The following is a 16442-nucleotide window of genomic DNA, read 5'->3' as shown; positions in this document are numbered from 1 at the left end:
TACTTAACAACAACACAACACACGTATAATATTGGAACACATCCATTCATATTATACGCCATACATATTTTTATGAAATGAGACTCTACACATGCGGTACCGACTATTCTTGAACATATAGTTCAAGCTCACCGATCCCTCCAGATACGGCTACTAAGCTCACTAGTCCCACTCATTTGAGACCTAGTGACTCACTCACTAATTCCTCACCATGGGAATTAGCTACAGCCCCGAAGGCTAGACTATGCAAGCTAATCATCTAGCATGCAAACATCAACAACAATTCACAACGATTCACTCACCAATTCCTCACAATGGGAATTAGCTACAGCCCCACAGGCTATGCCATGCACACTAATCATCAAGCAATGCAGCATCAACAACAACTCACAATGGACATATGCTCACACTCTAAGCCATACAACAGTCCATTCACAAATACATGCATATATATATACATTCACAACATTTTGCATATCATCATACATCATCAATACATGTATCAACACATCATCAACACATGTATAAAACACTTCCTCAACACATGTATGAAACACCTCAGCAACACATGCATAAACACTTCTTCTGCCTTGCTCGCTAGGCGAGGCAGTGGCGAAGCTCTGGTTCGCTAGGCGAGCTCAAGGCGAACAACTCCAGGAAATTGGTAAATTAATTCGCTAGGCGAGCTCAAAGCGAAGGTAATAGCGAACTCATTCTGTTTTGGTGAAAAACACAGCTAGCACTCACTCGCTAGGCGAAGCTCCAGCGAGTCCACAACGAACATTACAGTAGCAAAACCTCTCAATCTCGCTGGGGCGAGGTTGAGGCGCGTTCCTTCGCTAGGCGAAGGTTATGTTCGCTAGGCGAACATGACAGTTCACTAGACGCGTTTTCTTTGGGCAGGGATCTCATGTGCCCATTCCAGACCCTTCCCACTCAAACTTACTCGTCGCCATTCATCACCAATCTATCGGTTTGATTACACACACAATTATCAATTTGATTACGGTTTTCACTCAACCTATTCATCACAAATTTTCAGCATTCCAAATCCCAATTAGGGTCGATTCAACGGTTTCTCACTACCCATTACATATTATCCCATAATACCCATTAATCGACGATAAACCCCCCTTACCTTAACAATCCGGCGAATCTTTGAGCTGCAAGCCTTTCCGTTCTTCTCCAACTTTCTTCCTCTTGCTCTGCCTCTGCCCTTTTCCTCTTCTCTGCAGTTTCTCTGTTTTCACGTGAAAACACTTCTTTACCAAATGGGATTCTCTTTCCTCATTTCACACTTATATATTTCCAATAATAATTATTATTCCAAAATAATTAAAATAATCCAATAATAATAATCTAATTATTTAATTAAATTAATAATATACTATTAATTCAATTTTTAATAATTATTTTATTTTATTGGGGTGTTACAACTCTCCCCCACTAAAAGAGTTTTCGTCCTCGAAAACATACCTCAAGCGAACAACTCTGGATAAGACTCCTTCATCTTACTCTCCAGTTCCCAAGTCGCGTTGCCACCTGCTGGTCCTCCCCAAGCTACCTTCACCAAGGCAATCTCTTTACCCCGCAACTGCTTCAACTCTCGATCCTCGATCCTCATAGGTGATGTCTCAACAGTCAGGTTATCTCTCACCTGTACATCATCTACTTGGACTACATGCGACGGATCATGAATGTACCTCCTCAACTGAGACACATGAAAAACCTCATGCAAATTTGCAAGCGACGGCGGTAAAGCGATACGATAGGCTACCTCCCCTATCCTCTCCAAAATCTGATAAGGACCAATAAATCGCGGTGTCAACTTCTTCGACTTCAAGGCTCGACCAACACCAGTTATCGGAGTGACACGAAGAAACACATGATCTCCCTCTTGGAACTCAAGTGACTTCCTCCTCTTATCATGATAACTCTTCTGACGACTCTGAGCAATTCTCATCTTCTCCTGAATCATCTTAATCTTTTCCGTAGTTTGTTGAACAATCTCCGGTCCAACCACAGCACTCTCACCGGACTCATACCAACATAACGGTGTCCGACATCTTCTACCATACAAAGCTTCAAACGGTGCCATACCAATGCTCGAATGAAAACTATTGTTGTAGGTAAACTCAATCAAAGGCAAATAACAATCCCAAGCGCCTCCTTTTTCCAAAACACAAGCCCTCAAAAGGTCCTCCAGTGACTGAATCGTCCTCTCAGTCTGACCGTCAGTCTGCGGATGATATGCAGAACTCAATCTCAGTTTAGTTCCCAAAGCTCTCTGCAAACCTTCCCAGAACTTCGATGTAAATCTAGGATCTCTGTCCGAAACAATACTAGACGGAATACCATGCAAACTTACAATCTTCTCAATATACAACTCGGCTAATCTCTCTAACGGATAATCCATTCTGATCGGAATGAAATGAGCCGATTTTGTCAATCTGTCAACAATCACCCAAATGGCTTCAAAATTCTTATTTGTCCTCGGCAAACCAGAAACAAAGTCCATACTGATACTATCCCACTTCCACTCTGGAATAGCCAACGGTTGCATTAGCCCAGACGGCTTCTGATGCTCAATCTTTGACTTCTGACAAGTCAAACAGGAATAAACAAAACTCGCAATTTCTCTTTTCATTCCCGGCCACCAAAATAACTTCTTCAAATCATGATACATCTTCGTAGCTCCAGGATGAATACTTAAGCCACTACGATGTCCCTCCTCAAGAATACTCTTCTTAAGCTCAATAACATTCGGAATACACACCCGACTACCCAATTTCAAAACACCATTCTCATCAACTCTGAACTCACCACCTCGACCTTGATTCACTAAAGTCAACTTATCAACCAAATGCATATCGGATTTCTGACCCTCTCTGATCTCCTCCAGAATACCACTCGTTAACTTCAACATTCCCAATTTAACACTGTTGTGAGTACTCTCACACACCAAACTCAAGTCTCTAAACTGCTCAATTAAATCCAATTCCTTAACCATTAACATAGACATATGTAATGATTTCCGACTCAATGCATCAGCCACTGCATTTGCTTTACCCGGATGGTAATTCAAACCAAAATCATAATCCTTCAGAAACTCTAACCATCTCCTCTGTCTCATATTCAGCTCTTTCTGATCAAACAAATACTTTAAACTCTTATGGTCACTGAAAACCTCAAATCTTGATCCATACAAGTAATGCCTCCACAACTTCAAAACAAACACTACAGCTGCCAACTCTAAATCGTGCGTCGGATAGTTCCTTTCATGAACCCTCAGCTGTCTCGAAGCATAAGCTATAACCTGCTTATTCTGCATCAACACACCACCCAAGCCCAACAATGAAGCATCACAGTAAACTTCAAATGGTTCCGACGAACTCGGTAACGTCAAAATAGGAGCAGTAGTCAACCTTCTCTTTAACTCTTGGAAACCTTCCTCACATTTTGAGTCCCAAACAAACGCTTGCCCCTTTCTAGTCAACATCGTCAACGGTAACGCCAACTTAGAAAATCCCTCAATGAACTTCCTATAATAACCAGCCAAACCAAGGAAACTTCGAATTTCAGCAACCGACTTCGGAGCTTCCCACTTAGACACCGCCTCTACCTTAGAAGGATCAACAGCAACACCACCTCTTGAAATCACATGCCCAAGAAAACTAACCTCTTCTAACCAAAATTCACATTTAGAGAGTTTAGCAAATAACTTCTTTTCTCGTAGAACTTCTAAAACCACTCTCAAATGCTCAGCATGCTCTTCTTCAGATTTCGAATACACCAAAATGTCATCAATAAACACCACAACAAACTGGTCTAGGTACGGATGGAAAATCCTATTCATATACTCCATGAATACTCCAGGCGCATTAGTCACACCAAAAGGCATTACAGAATACTCATAATGTCCATACCTTGTTCTGAAAGCAGTCTTCTGAATATCCTCAGTTTTCACACGTATCTGATGATACCCAGATCTCAAATCTATCTTGCTGAACACACTCGCACCAACCAACTGATCCATCAAATCATCAATCCTCGGCAAAGGATACCGATTCTTGATCGTCACTTTATTCAGTTGCCTGTAGTCCACACACAACCTCATAGTACCTTCTTTCTTCTTAACCAACAACACTGGTGCACCCCACGGTGACACACTCGGACGAATAAACTTCTTATCCAACAGATCTTCCAACTAACTCTTCAATTCAGTTAACTCAACAGCAGACATACGGTACGGAGCCATCGATATCGGTCTAGTACCAGGTACCAAATCAATCGAGAACTCAACTTCACGCTCTGGCGGCAATTCATTCACCTCTTCCGGAAACACATCAGGAAAATCACACACCACAGCCAGATCACAAATCACCAGTTTATCTTTAGCTTCCAAAGTCGCTAACAGCATAAACAACTCTGCCCCCTCTGCCACTTCCTCATTCACCTGCCTGGCTGATAGAAACAGACTCTGCCCTTCCTCAGTCTCAGGAAATATCACCGTCTTATCAAAACAGTTGATATAAACTCGGTTAAACACCAACCAGTTCATACCCAAGATAACGTCAATCTGCACTAATGGAAGACACACAAGGTCTATCCCAAAATCTCTACCAAAAATATTCAAAGGACAACTCCAACAAACCGAAGTAGTAGTCACTGAACCCTTTGCAGGAGTATCAATCACCATACTTCCACGCATCTCAGATATCTCTAACTTAAGCTTCACAGCACAATCCACAGATATAAAAGAATGAGTAGCACCTGTGTCAATAATAGCTATGAGAGGAAAGCCATTAATATAACACGTACCTCTGATCAAACGATCATCTGCAGAAGTCTCAGAACCTGATAGAGCAAAAACCTTGCCTCCTGACTGATTCTCCTTCTTCGGCTTCGGACACTGGGGACTGATATGACCCAACTCTCCACAGTTGAAACAAGTTACAGTCTTCAATCGGCACTCTGCAGCCAAGTGACCACCTTTCCCACACTTGAAACACTTCATCTCAGCACTGGTACACTCATGAACACGATGTCCAGCCCGACCACATCTATAACACTTAGCAGGAGCACTAGAGTCTCCCCCACTAGGCCTCTTCATCCCACTCTGCTTCTGAAAACCTTTGCCAGCTGCATACGGTTTTCCACGATCCATCTGATTCTTACCCTTCCTATCAACCCTCTGCTGATAGCTCTTTGCTCTAGCCTTGGAATCCTGTTCAAAAATTCTGCAACAGTCAACCAAGTCAGAAAACACCCTGATCCTCTGATATCCAATAGCTTGTTTGATCTCAGGACGCAACCCGTTCTCAAACTTCACACATTTCGAAAATTCTCCAGCAGCCTCATTATAGGGAGTATAGTACTTTGACAGCTCGGTGAACTTCGCAGCATACTCAGTAACCGACCTGTTACCCTGCTTCAATTCCAAAAACTCTATCTCTTTCTTTCCTCTGACATCTTCTGGAAAATACTTTCTCAGGAACCTTTCCCTGAACACAGCCCAAGTGATCTCAGTATTCCCAGCAGATTCCAACTCAGTGCGGGTAGCAACCCACCAATCATCAGCTTCCTCTGACAGCATATGTGTACCGAACCTGACCTTCTGGTTATCAGCACACTCAGTCACTCTGAAGATTCTCTCGATCTCCTTCAACCACTTCTGAGCACCATCTGGATCGTATGCTCCCTTGAACATTGGAGGATTGTTCTTCTGGAACTCACTCAGTTGACGGGCAGCTCCCATTCCTACAACATTTGGATTCCCTCCAAGTACTCCAGCCAGCATACCCAGAGCCTCAGCAATCGCAGCATCATCTCTGCCTCTTCCAGCCATCTCTATTATGAAAACCCAACAAACTAAAACAATAAGTACTGATAGGGTTACACAACTCCTATCCCGTACAGGGGAAACAGAATAATTACGACTCGACACGACCGACTATGCTCTGATACCACTAATGTAACACCCTTCTAAAATACCCCAAAAATTAATTAAAATAATAAACATATAATCAGAGTAATAGTGCACCAAGGGTGTCACACAAACATTCCACACCATTTAAACAATATAACAATCATGCTCTTTTATTTAATTTAAATATAAAGTATTTGCACAATTACGCAGCGGATAGAGATCAACTCAATCATGCAAAACATGTAACATCACATGTAATTTAGTTCAACCACAACAACAATAATAATCAAAGTGTTCCCGCCCGATGTTACATCTATCAGAGCATGACCCACTAGGGAGACTACACTAGACTCCAAGCATTTGCTCCTACTCAACTCATTTCTCGTTACCTGAAAAATAGTTGTAAGGGTGAGTTCCTCAATCAATATAATAAGCATTATAAAACAACATGTAATGCCAAGTAATTAACACGTCAATCACCCTAATTGCAATACACATTCAGTAATAGCTCATTGGCTTAAACATCATACTCAACATCAATATACAATACTAGTATAATCTCAAATCCTACTTAACAACAACACAACACACGTATAATATTGGAACACATCCATTCATATTATACGCCATACATATTTTTATGAAATGAGACTCTACACATGCGGTACCGACTATTCTTGAACATATAGTTCAAGCTCACCGATCCCTCCAGATACGGCTACTAAGCTCACTAGTCCCACTCATTTGAGACCTAGTGACTCACTCACTAATTCCTCACCATGGGAATTAGCTACAGCCCCGAAGGCTAGACTATGCAAGCTAATCATCTAGCATGCAAACATCAACAACAATTCACAACGATTCACTCACCAATTCCTCACAATGGGAATTAGCTACAGCCCCACAGGCTATGCCATGCACACTAATCATCAAGCAATGCAGCATCAACAACAACTCACAATGGACATATGCTCACACTCTAAGCCATACAACAGTCCATTCACAAATACATGCATATATATATACATTCACAACATTTTGCATATCATCATACATCATCAATACATGTATCAACACATCATCAACACATGTATAAAACACTTCCTCAACACATGTATGAAACACCTCAGCAACACATGCATAAACACTTCTTCTGCCTTGCTCGCTAGGCGAGGCAGTGGCGAAGCTCTGGTTCGCTAGGCGAGCTCAAGGCGAACAGCTCCAGGAAATTGGTAAATTAATTCGCTAGGCGAGCTCAAAGCGAAGGTAATAGCGAACTCATTCTGTTTTGGTGAAAAACACAGCTAGCACTCACTCGCTAGGCGAAGCTCCAGCGAGTCCACAACGAACATTACAGTAGCAAAACCTCTCAATCTCGCTGGGGCGAGGTTGAGGCGCGTTCCTTCGCTAGGCGAAGGTTATGTTCGCTAGGCGAACATGACAGTTCACTAGACGCGTTTTCTTTGGGCAGGGATCTCATGTGCCCATTCCAGACCCTTCCCACTCAAACTTACTCGTCGCCATTCATCACCAATCTATCGGTTTGATTACACACACAATTATCAATTTGATTACGGTTTTCACTCAACCTATTCATCACAAATTTTCAGCATTCCAAATCCCAATTAGGGTCGATTCAACGGTTTCTCACTACCCATTACATATTATCCCATAATACCCATTAATCGACGATAAACCCCCCTTACCTTAACAATCCGGCGAATCTTTGAGCTGCAAGCCTTTCCGTTCTTCTCCAACTTTCTTCCTCTTGCTCTGCCTCTGCCCTTTTCCTCTTCTCTGCAGTTTCTCTGTTTTCACGTGAAAACACTTCTTTACCAAATGGGATTCTCTTTCCTCATTTCACACTTATATATTTCCAATAATAATTATTATTCCAAAATAATTAAAATAATCCAATAATAATAATCTAATTATTTAATTAAATTAATAATATACTATTAATTCAATTTTTAATAATTATTTTATTTTATTGGGGTGTTACAACTCTCCCCCACTAAAAGAGTTTTCGTCCTCGAAAACATACCTCAAGCGAACAACTCTGGATAAGACTCCTTCATCTTACTCTCCAGTTCCCAAGTCGCGTTGCCACCTGCTGGTCCTCCCCAAGCTACCTTCACCAAGGCAATCTCTTTACCCCGCAACTGCTTCAACTCTCGATCCTCGATCCTCATAGGTGATGTCTCAACAGTCAGGTTATCTCTCACCTGTACATCATCTACTTGGACTACATGCGACGGATCATGAATGTACCTCCTCAACTGAGACACATGAAAAACCTCATGCAAATTTGCAAGCGACGGCGGTAAAGCGATACGATAGGCTACCTCCCCTATCCTCTCCAAAATCTGATAAGGACCAATAAATCGCGGTGTCAACTTCTTCGACTTCAAGGCTCGACCAACACCAGTTATCGGAGTGACACGAAGAAACACATGATCTCCCTCTTGGAACTCAAGTGACTTCCTCCTCTTATCATGATAACTCTTCTGACGACTCTGAGCAATTCTCATCTTCTCCTGAATCATCTTAATCTTTTCCGTAGTTTGTTGAACAATCTCCGGTCCAACCACAGCACTCTCACCGGACTCATACCAACATAACGGTGTCCGACATCTTCTACCATACAAAGCTTCAAACGGTGCCATACCAATGCTCGAATGAAAACTATTGTTGTAGGTAAACTCAATCAAAGGCAAATAACAATCCCAAGCGCCTCCTTTTTCCAAAACACAAGCCCTCAAAAGGTCCTCCAGTGACTGAATCGTCCTCTCAGTCTGACCGTCAGTCTGCGGATGATATGCAGAACTCAATCTCAGTTTAGTTCCCAAAGCTCTCTGCAAACCTTCCCAGAACTTCGATGTAAATCTAGGATCTCTGTCCGAAACAATACTAGACGGAATACCATGCAAACTTACAATCTTCTCAATATACAACTCGGCTAATCTCTCTAACGGATAATCCATTCTGATCGGAATGAAATGAGCCGATTTTGTCAATCTGTCAACAATCACCCAAATGGCTTCAAAATTCTTATTTGTCCTCGGCAAACCAGAAACAAAGTCCATACTGATACTATCCCACTTCCACTCTGGAATAGCCAACGGTTGCATTAGCCCAGACGGCTTCTGATGCTCAATCTTTGACTTCTGACAAGTCAAACAGGAATAAACAAAACTCGCAATTTCTCTTTTCATTCCCGGCCACCAAAATAACTTCTTCAAATCATGATACATCTTCGTAGCTCCAGGATGAATACTTAAGCCACTACGATGTCCCTCCTCAAGAATACTCTTCTTAAGCTCAATAACATTCGGAATACACACCCGACTACCCAATTTCAAAACACCATTCTCATCAACTCTGAACTCACCACCTCGACCTTGATTCACTAAAGTCAACTTATCAACCAAATGCATATCGGATTTCTGACCCTCTCTGATCTCCTCCAGAATACCACTCGTTAACTTCAACATTCCCAATTTAACACTGTTGTGAGTACTCTCACACACCAAACTCAAGTCTCTAAACTGCTCAATTAAATCCAATTCCTTAACCATTAACATAGACATATGTAATGATTTCCGACTCAATGCATCAGCCACTGCATTTGCTTTACCCGGATGGTAATTCAAACCAAAATCATAATCCTTCAGAAACTCTAACCATCTCCTCTGTCTCATATTCAGCTCTTTCTGATCAAACAAATACTTTAAACTCTTATGGTCACTGAAAACCTCAAATCTTGATCCATACAAGTAATGCCTCCACAACTTCAAAACAAACACTACAGCTGCCAACTCTAAATCGTGCGTCGGATAGTTCCTTTCATGAACCCTCAGCTGTCTCGAAGCATAAGCTATAACCTGCTTATTCTGCATCAACACACCACCCAAGCCCAACAATGAAGCATCACAGTAAACTTCAAATGGTTCCGACGAACTCGGTAACGTCAAAATAGGAGCAGTAGTCAACCTTCTCTTTAACTCTTGGAAACCTTCCTCACATTTTGAGTCCCAAACAAACGCTTGCCCCTTTCTAGTCAACATCGTCAACGGTAACGCCAACTTAGAAAATCCCTCAATGAACTTCCTATAATAACCAGCCAAACCAAGGAAACTTCGAATTTCAGCAACCGACTTCGGAGCTTCCCACTTAGACACCGCCTCTACCTTAGAAGGATCAACAGCAACACCACCTCTTGAAATCACATGCCCAAGAAAACTAACCTCTTCTAACCAAAATTCACATTTAGAGAGTTTAGCAAATAACTTCTTTTCTCGTAGAACTTCTAAAACCACTCTCAAATGCTCAGCATGCTCTTCTTCAGATTTCGAATACACCAAAATGTCATCAATAAACACCACAACAAACTGGTCTAGGTACGGATGGAAAATCCTATTCATATACTCCATGAATACTCCAGGCGCATTAGTCACACCAAAAGGCATTACAGAATACTCATAATGTCCATACCTTGTTCTGAAAGCAGTCTTCTGAATATCCTCAGTTTTCACACGTATCTGATGATACCCAGATCTCAAATCTATCTTGCTGAACACACTCGCACCAACCAACTGATCCATCAAATCATCAATCCTCGGCAAAGGATACCGATTCTTGATCGTCACTTTATTCAGTTGCCTGTAGTCCACACACAACCTCATAGTACCTTCTTTCTTCTTAACCAACAACACTGGTGCACCCCACGGTGACACACTCGGACGAATAAACTTCTTATCCAACAGATCTTCCAACTAACTCTTCAATTCAGTTAACTCAACAGCAGACATACGGTACGGAGCCATCGATATCGGTCTAGTACCAGGTACCAAATCAATCGAGAACTCAACTTCACGCTCTGGCGGCAATTCATTCACCTCTTCCGGAAACACATCAGGAAAATCACACACCACAGCCAGATCACAAATCACCAGTTTATCTTTAGCTTCCAAAGTCGCTAACAGCATAAACAACTCTGCCCCCTCTGCCACTTCCTCATTCACCTGCCTGGCTGATAGAAACAGACTCTGCCCTTCCTCAGTCTCAGGAAATATCACCGTCTTATCAAAACAGTTGATATAAACTCGGTTAAACACCAACCAGTTCATACCCAAGATAACGTCAATCTGCACTAATGGAAGACACACAAGGTCTATCCCAAAATCTCTACCAAAAATATTCAAAGGACAACTCCAACAAACCGAAGTAGTAGTCACTGAACCCTTTGCAGGAGTATCAATCACCATACTTCCACGCATCTCAGATATCTCTAACTTAAGCTTCACAGCACAATCCACAGATATAAAAGAATGAGTAGCACCTGTGTCAATAATAGCTATGAGAGGAAAGCCATTAATATAACACGTACCTCTGATCAAACGATCATCTGCAGAAGTCTCAGAACCTGATAGAGCAAAAACCTTGCCTCCTGACTGATTCTCCTTCTTCGGCTTCGGACACTGGGGACTGATATGACCCAACTCTCCACAGTTGAAACAAGTTACAGTCTTCAATCGGCACTCTGCAGCCAAGTGACCACCTTTCCCACACTTGAAACACTTCATCTCAGCACTGGTACACTCATGAACACGATGTCCAGCCCGACCACATCTATAACACTTAGCAGGAGCACTAGAGTCTCCCCCACTAGGCCTCTTCATCCCACTCTGCTTCTGAAAACCTTTGCCAGCTGCATACGGTTTTCCACGATCCATCTGATTCTTACCCTTCCTATCAACCCTCTGCTGATAGCTCTTTGCTCTAGCCTTGGAATCCTGTTCAAAAATTCTGCAACAGTCAACCAAGTCAGAAAACACCCTGATCCTCTGATATCCAATAGCTTGTTTGATCTCAGGACGCAACCCGTTCTCAAACTTCACACATTTCGAAAATTCTCCAGCAGCCTCATTATAGGGAGTATAGTACTTTGACAGCTCGGTGAACTTCGCAGCATACTCAGTAACCGACCTGTTACCCTGCTTCAATTCCAAAAACTCTATCTCTTTCTTTCCTCTGACATCTTCTGGAAAATACTTTCTCAGGAACCTTTCCCTGAACACAGCCCAAGTGATCTCAGTATTCCCAGCAGATTCCAACTCAGTGCGGGTAGCAACCCACCAATCATCAGCTTCCTCTGACAGCATATGTGTACCGAACCTGACCTTCTGGTTATCAGCACACTCAGTCACTCTGAAGATTCTCTCGATCTCCTTCAACCACTTCTGAGCACCATCTGGATCGTATGCTCCCTTGAACATTGGAGGATTGTTCTTCTGGAACTCACTCAGTTGACGGGCAGCTCCCATTCCTACAACATTTGGATTCCCTCCAAGTACTCCAGCCAGCATACCCAGAGCCTCAGCAATCGCAGCATCATCTCTGCCTCTTCCAGCCATCTCTATTATGAAAACCCAACAAACTAAAACAATAAGTACTGATAGGGTTACACAACTCCTATCCCGTACAGGGGAAACAGAATAATTACGACTCGACACGACCGACTATGCTCTGATACCACTAATGTAACACCCTTCTAAAATACCCCAAAAATTAATTAAAATAATAAACATATAATCAGAGTAATAGTGCACCAAGGGTGTCACACAAACATTCCACACCATTTAAACAATATAACAATCATGCTCTTTTATTTAATTTAAATATAAAGTATTTGCACAATTACGCAGCGGATAGAGATCAACTCAATCATGCAAAACATGTAACATCACATGTAATTTAGTTCAACCACAACAACAATAATAATCAAAGTGTTCCCGCCCGATGTTACATCTATCAGAGCATGACCCACTAGGGAGACTACACTAGACTCCAAGCATTTGCTCCTACTCAACTCATTTCTCGTTACCTGAAAAATAGTTGTAAGGGTGAGTTCCTCAATCAATATAATAAGCATTATAAAACAACATGTAATGCCAAGTAATTAACACGTCAATCACCCTAATTGCAATACACATTCAGTAATAGCTCATTGGCTTAAACATCATACTCAACATCAATATACAATACTAGTATAATCTCAAATCCTACTTAACAACAACACAACACACGTATAATATTGGAACACATCCATTCATATTATACGCCATACATATTTTTATGAAATGAGACTCTACACATGCGGTACCGACTATTCTTGAACATATAGTTCAAGCTCACCGATCCCTCCAGATACGGCTACTAAGCTCACTAGTCCCACTCATTTGAGACCTAGTGACTCACTCACTAATTCCTCACCATGGGAATTAGCTACAGCCCCGAAGGCTAGACTATGCAAGCTAATCATCTAGCATGCAAACATCAACAACAATTCACAACGATTCACTCACCAATTCCTCACAATGGGAATTAGCTACAGCCCCACAGGCTATGCCATGCACACTAATCATCAAGCAATGCAGCATCAACAACAACTCACAATGGACATATGCTCACACTCTAAGCCATACAACAGTCCATTCACAAATACATGCATATATATATACATTCACAACATTTTGCATATCATCATACATCATCAATACATGTATCAACACATCATCAACACATGTATAAAACACTTCCTCAACACATGTATGAAACACCTCAGCAACACATGCATAAACACTTCTTCTGCCTTGCTCGCTAGGCGAGGCAGTGGCGAAGCTCTGGTTCGCTAGGCGAGCTCAAGGCGAACAGCTCCAGGAAATTGGTAAATTAATTCGCTAGGCGAGCTCAAAGCGAAGGTAATAGCGAACTCATTCTGTTTTGGTGAAAAACACAGCTAGCACTCACTCGCTAGGCGAAGCTCCAGCGAGTCCACAGCGAACATTACAGTAGCAAAACCTCTCAATCTCGCTGGGGCGAGGTTGAGGCGCGTTCCTTCGCTAGGCGAAGGTTATGTTCGCTAGGCGAACATGACAGTTCACTAGACGCGTTTTCTTTGGGCAGGGATCTCATGTGCCCATTCCAGACCCTTCCCACTCAAACTTACTCGTCGCCATTCATCACCAATCTATCGGTTTGATTACACACACAATTATCAATTTGATTACGGTTTTCACTCAACCTATTCATCACAAATTTTCAGCATTCCAAATCCCAATTAGGGTCGATTCAACGGTTTCTCACTACCCATTACATATTATCCCATAATACCCATTAATCGACGATAAACCCCCCTTACCTTAACAATCCGGCGAATCTTTGAGCTGCAAGCCTTTCCGTTCTTCTCCAACTTTCTTCCTCTTGCTCTGCCTCTGCCCTTTTCCTCTTCTCTGCAGTTTCTCTGTTTTCACGTGAAAACACTTCTTTACCAAATGGGATTCTCTTTCCTCATTTCACACTTATATATTTCCAATAATAATTATTATTCCAAAATAATTAAAATAATCCAATAATAATAATCTAATTATTTAATTAAATTAATAATATACTATTAATTCAATTTTTAATAATTATTTTATTTTATTGGGGTGTTACAAACACGGTATTTGAAATTTTGAACAGAATTATGGATCTAGAGCCTAAAATTCTCAGAACTGCATTGTCTCTCTCGCGCGCCATTATCACGTCCATCAACGGTAGCTTCGACTTTGCTAATTTCTTCACCAAAATTAACAAACTAATAACCGTTGGAAAGGTCTGAATGTGAGGATCTCAAATACGTAATCAATTCATCCTAATTCTAACTATACAATTCAGATCGAACAATTTAAGTTTTGCATTCAAACCTACAAATCAAGATATCTTGCTCTACAGTTCATCATTCACAAATCTAAGAGTATCATGATGCTCTACATGAAACAAACTACACAAAGCATACGACAATTTGGAAAACCGTGACATTCGAGTTTTTGGAATACCTGAAGTGCAGCGCTGTTCTTGGTGATCTTTGCGCTCTATTTAATGAAACAGATGAAGCATAGGCTTGTGGAAGTAGGATGCAAAGCTTAGATTCGATGGAAATCGCTTCTACCGCGCCAAATCACAATTCACCATTGATGATGCTTCACTTGGACAGTCGTGTTCATGGCTTTTTATGCTCCAATAACCAAAAACAGTTGGTGAAGAGGATGAAACAAGATCAATCCAAAAAGAAATTCGAAAATTGGTTGAGATTCGATGAAGTTTGATGAAGTTTTGTGTTTATGGTGTTCTTGAGATTTTGAGAGAAAACTTGAGAATTTGGAAAGTTTGAGATCCAATCTTGGTAAAAGTGATTTTCTGTTATGTTTAGAGAGTGATTAAGAATATATATGTGAGCTTAAACCATGATTAATCATGTCATTAACCAAAATGCAATTGTTAAGTGAAATGGTTAACTTTCAAAGTGAGGGCAAAAGTGGAATTTCATAGGACAGCTCAATGCCACCTGTTTGACAGCTCACACACCTTCCAAATACCATGTGTGAGCTGTTGAAACTTGTCTCACTCTCATTGGATGTGTAATTCTCAATTTCACTATGTGGATGGATTATGTCCAAATTTTGCACTTTCATTTTTCAAGCCAAATTCCAAACCACAAGCCTTTGCCATGAAATGATGATTCCAACAAATTTTAAATACCATTCATGAGGTGTTGCAAAAATCCCCACTCAAAAATTCCAATTATTTTGAAAGTTGGACAATTTTGCCCTTGGTCCATTTTAACTGTCCAGTTGAAAAGTGACTTTTTGCCCTGGCCATTTTTGGGAAAATCCAATTATGCACCATGAAAGTACATGTCAAATGGAGTTTGTGCATATAAAGAACTTGCAATTTGGACAAACCATGTGGAAGTTATGGCCTCCTGATTATGGGTCATTTTTGAATTTCACTGAGCCATAACTTTCCAACCATACATGGGAATTTCAAGTTCTTGGACTTTTTGGAAAGGTGAGAACAAAATCTACAACTTTTATGTTGAACAAATTTTCATTTGAAGCTTCCTTGGACACGTGGCTTTGAGGTCCAAAACTTTCCATTTTTGGAAACTTCAATTACAAGTCACTTTCTATTTTTGGCAGTTTTTGTCCTTACTTGATTTTCTTCATTCTTAAGCTTTGAAATGTCATATAACACTTGTTCCAACATAAATGAAGTGTATCCAACTCATTTCCACCTCCAAATTCATCAGATCATGTACAGTTGACCACAATTGACTTTTCATCTGATAGATGAATCTGGCAATGCATAGATCAAATTAAGCTCCAATCTTCAACTGAAATGGATCAAGGGTGATACCCTAGCCTCAACAAACACAATACAATCACATTATGAACCCCACAACCATCATAGACCCCATCTCCTGATCATGCCCTGACTGGCCCAATACAACTGATTAGGGTTGACCAGTGGTCAAAACCCTAATCTCAAGGAATCTTCTTCAATCTTCTGATGACATCCAACCATGATGATGATGATGTATCACTGCAATCAAGATAAAGACCAACATCCATTGGGAATCATGAAACCCTAATTCACAGTCCAATCCTCAGATGGCCAATGATCAGTC

The sequence above is a fragment of the Lathyrus oleraceus genome, chromosome 3 (genome assembly GCF_024323335.1).
Source record: "Lathyrus oleraceus cultivar Zhongwan6 chromosome 3, CAAS_Psat_ZW6_1.0, whole genome shotgun sequence".
Classification (NCBI taxonomy): Eukaryota; Viridiplantae; Streptophyta; class Magnoliopsida; order Fabales; family Fabaceae; genus Lathyrus; species Lathyrus oleraceus.
The sequence above is the reverse complement of the archived record's forward strand: the minus strand, read 5'-3'. Positions refer to the sequence as shown.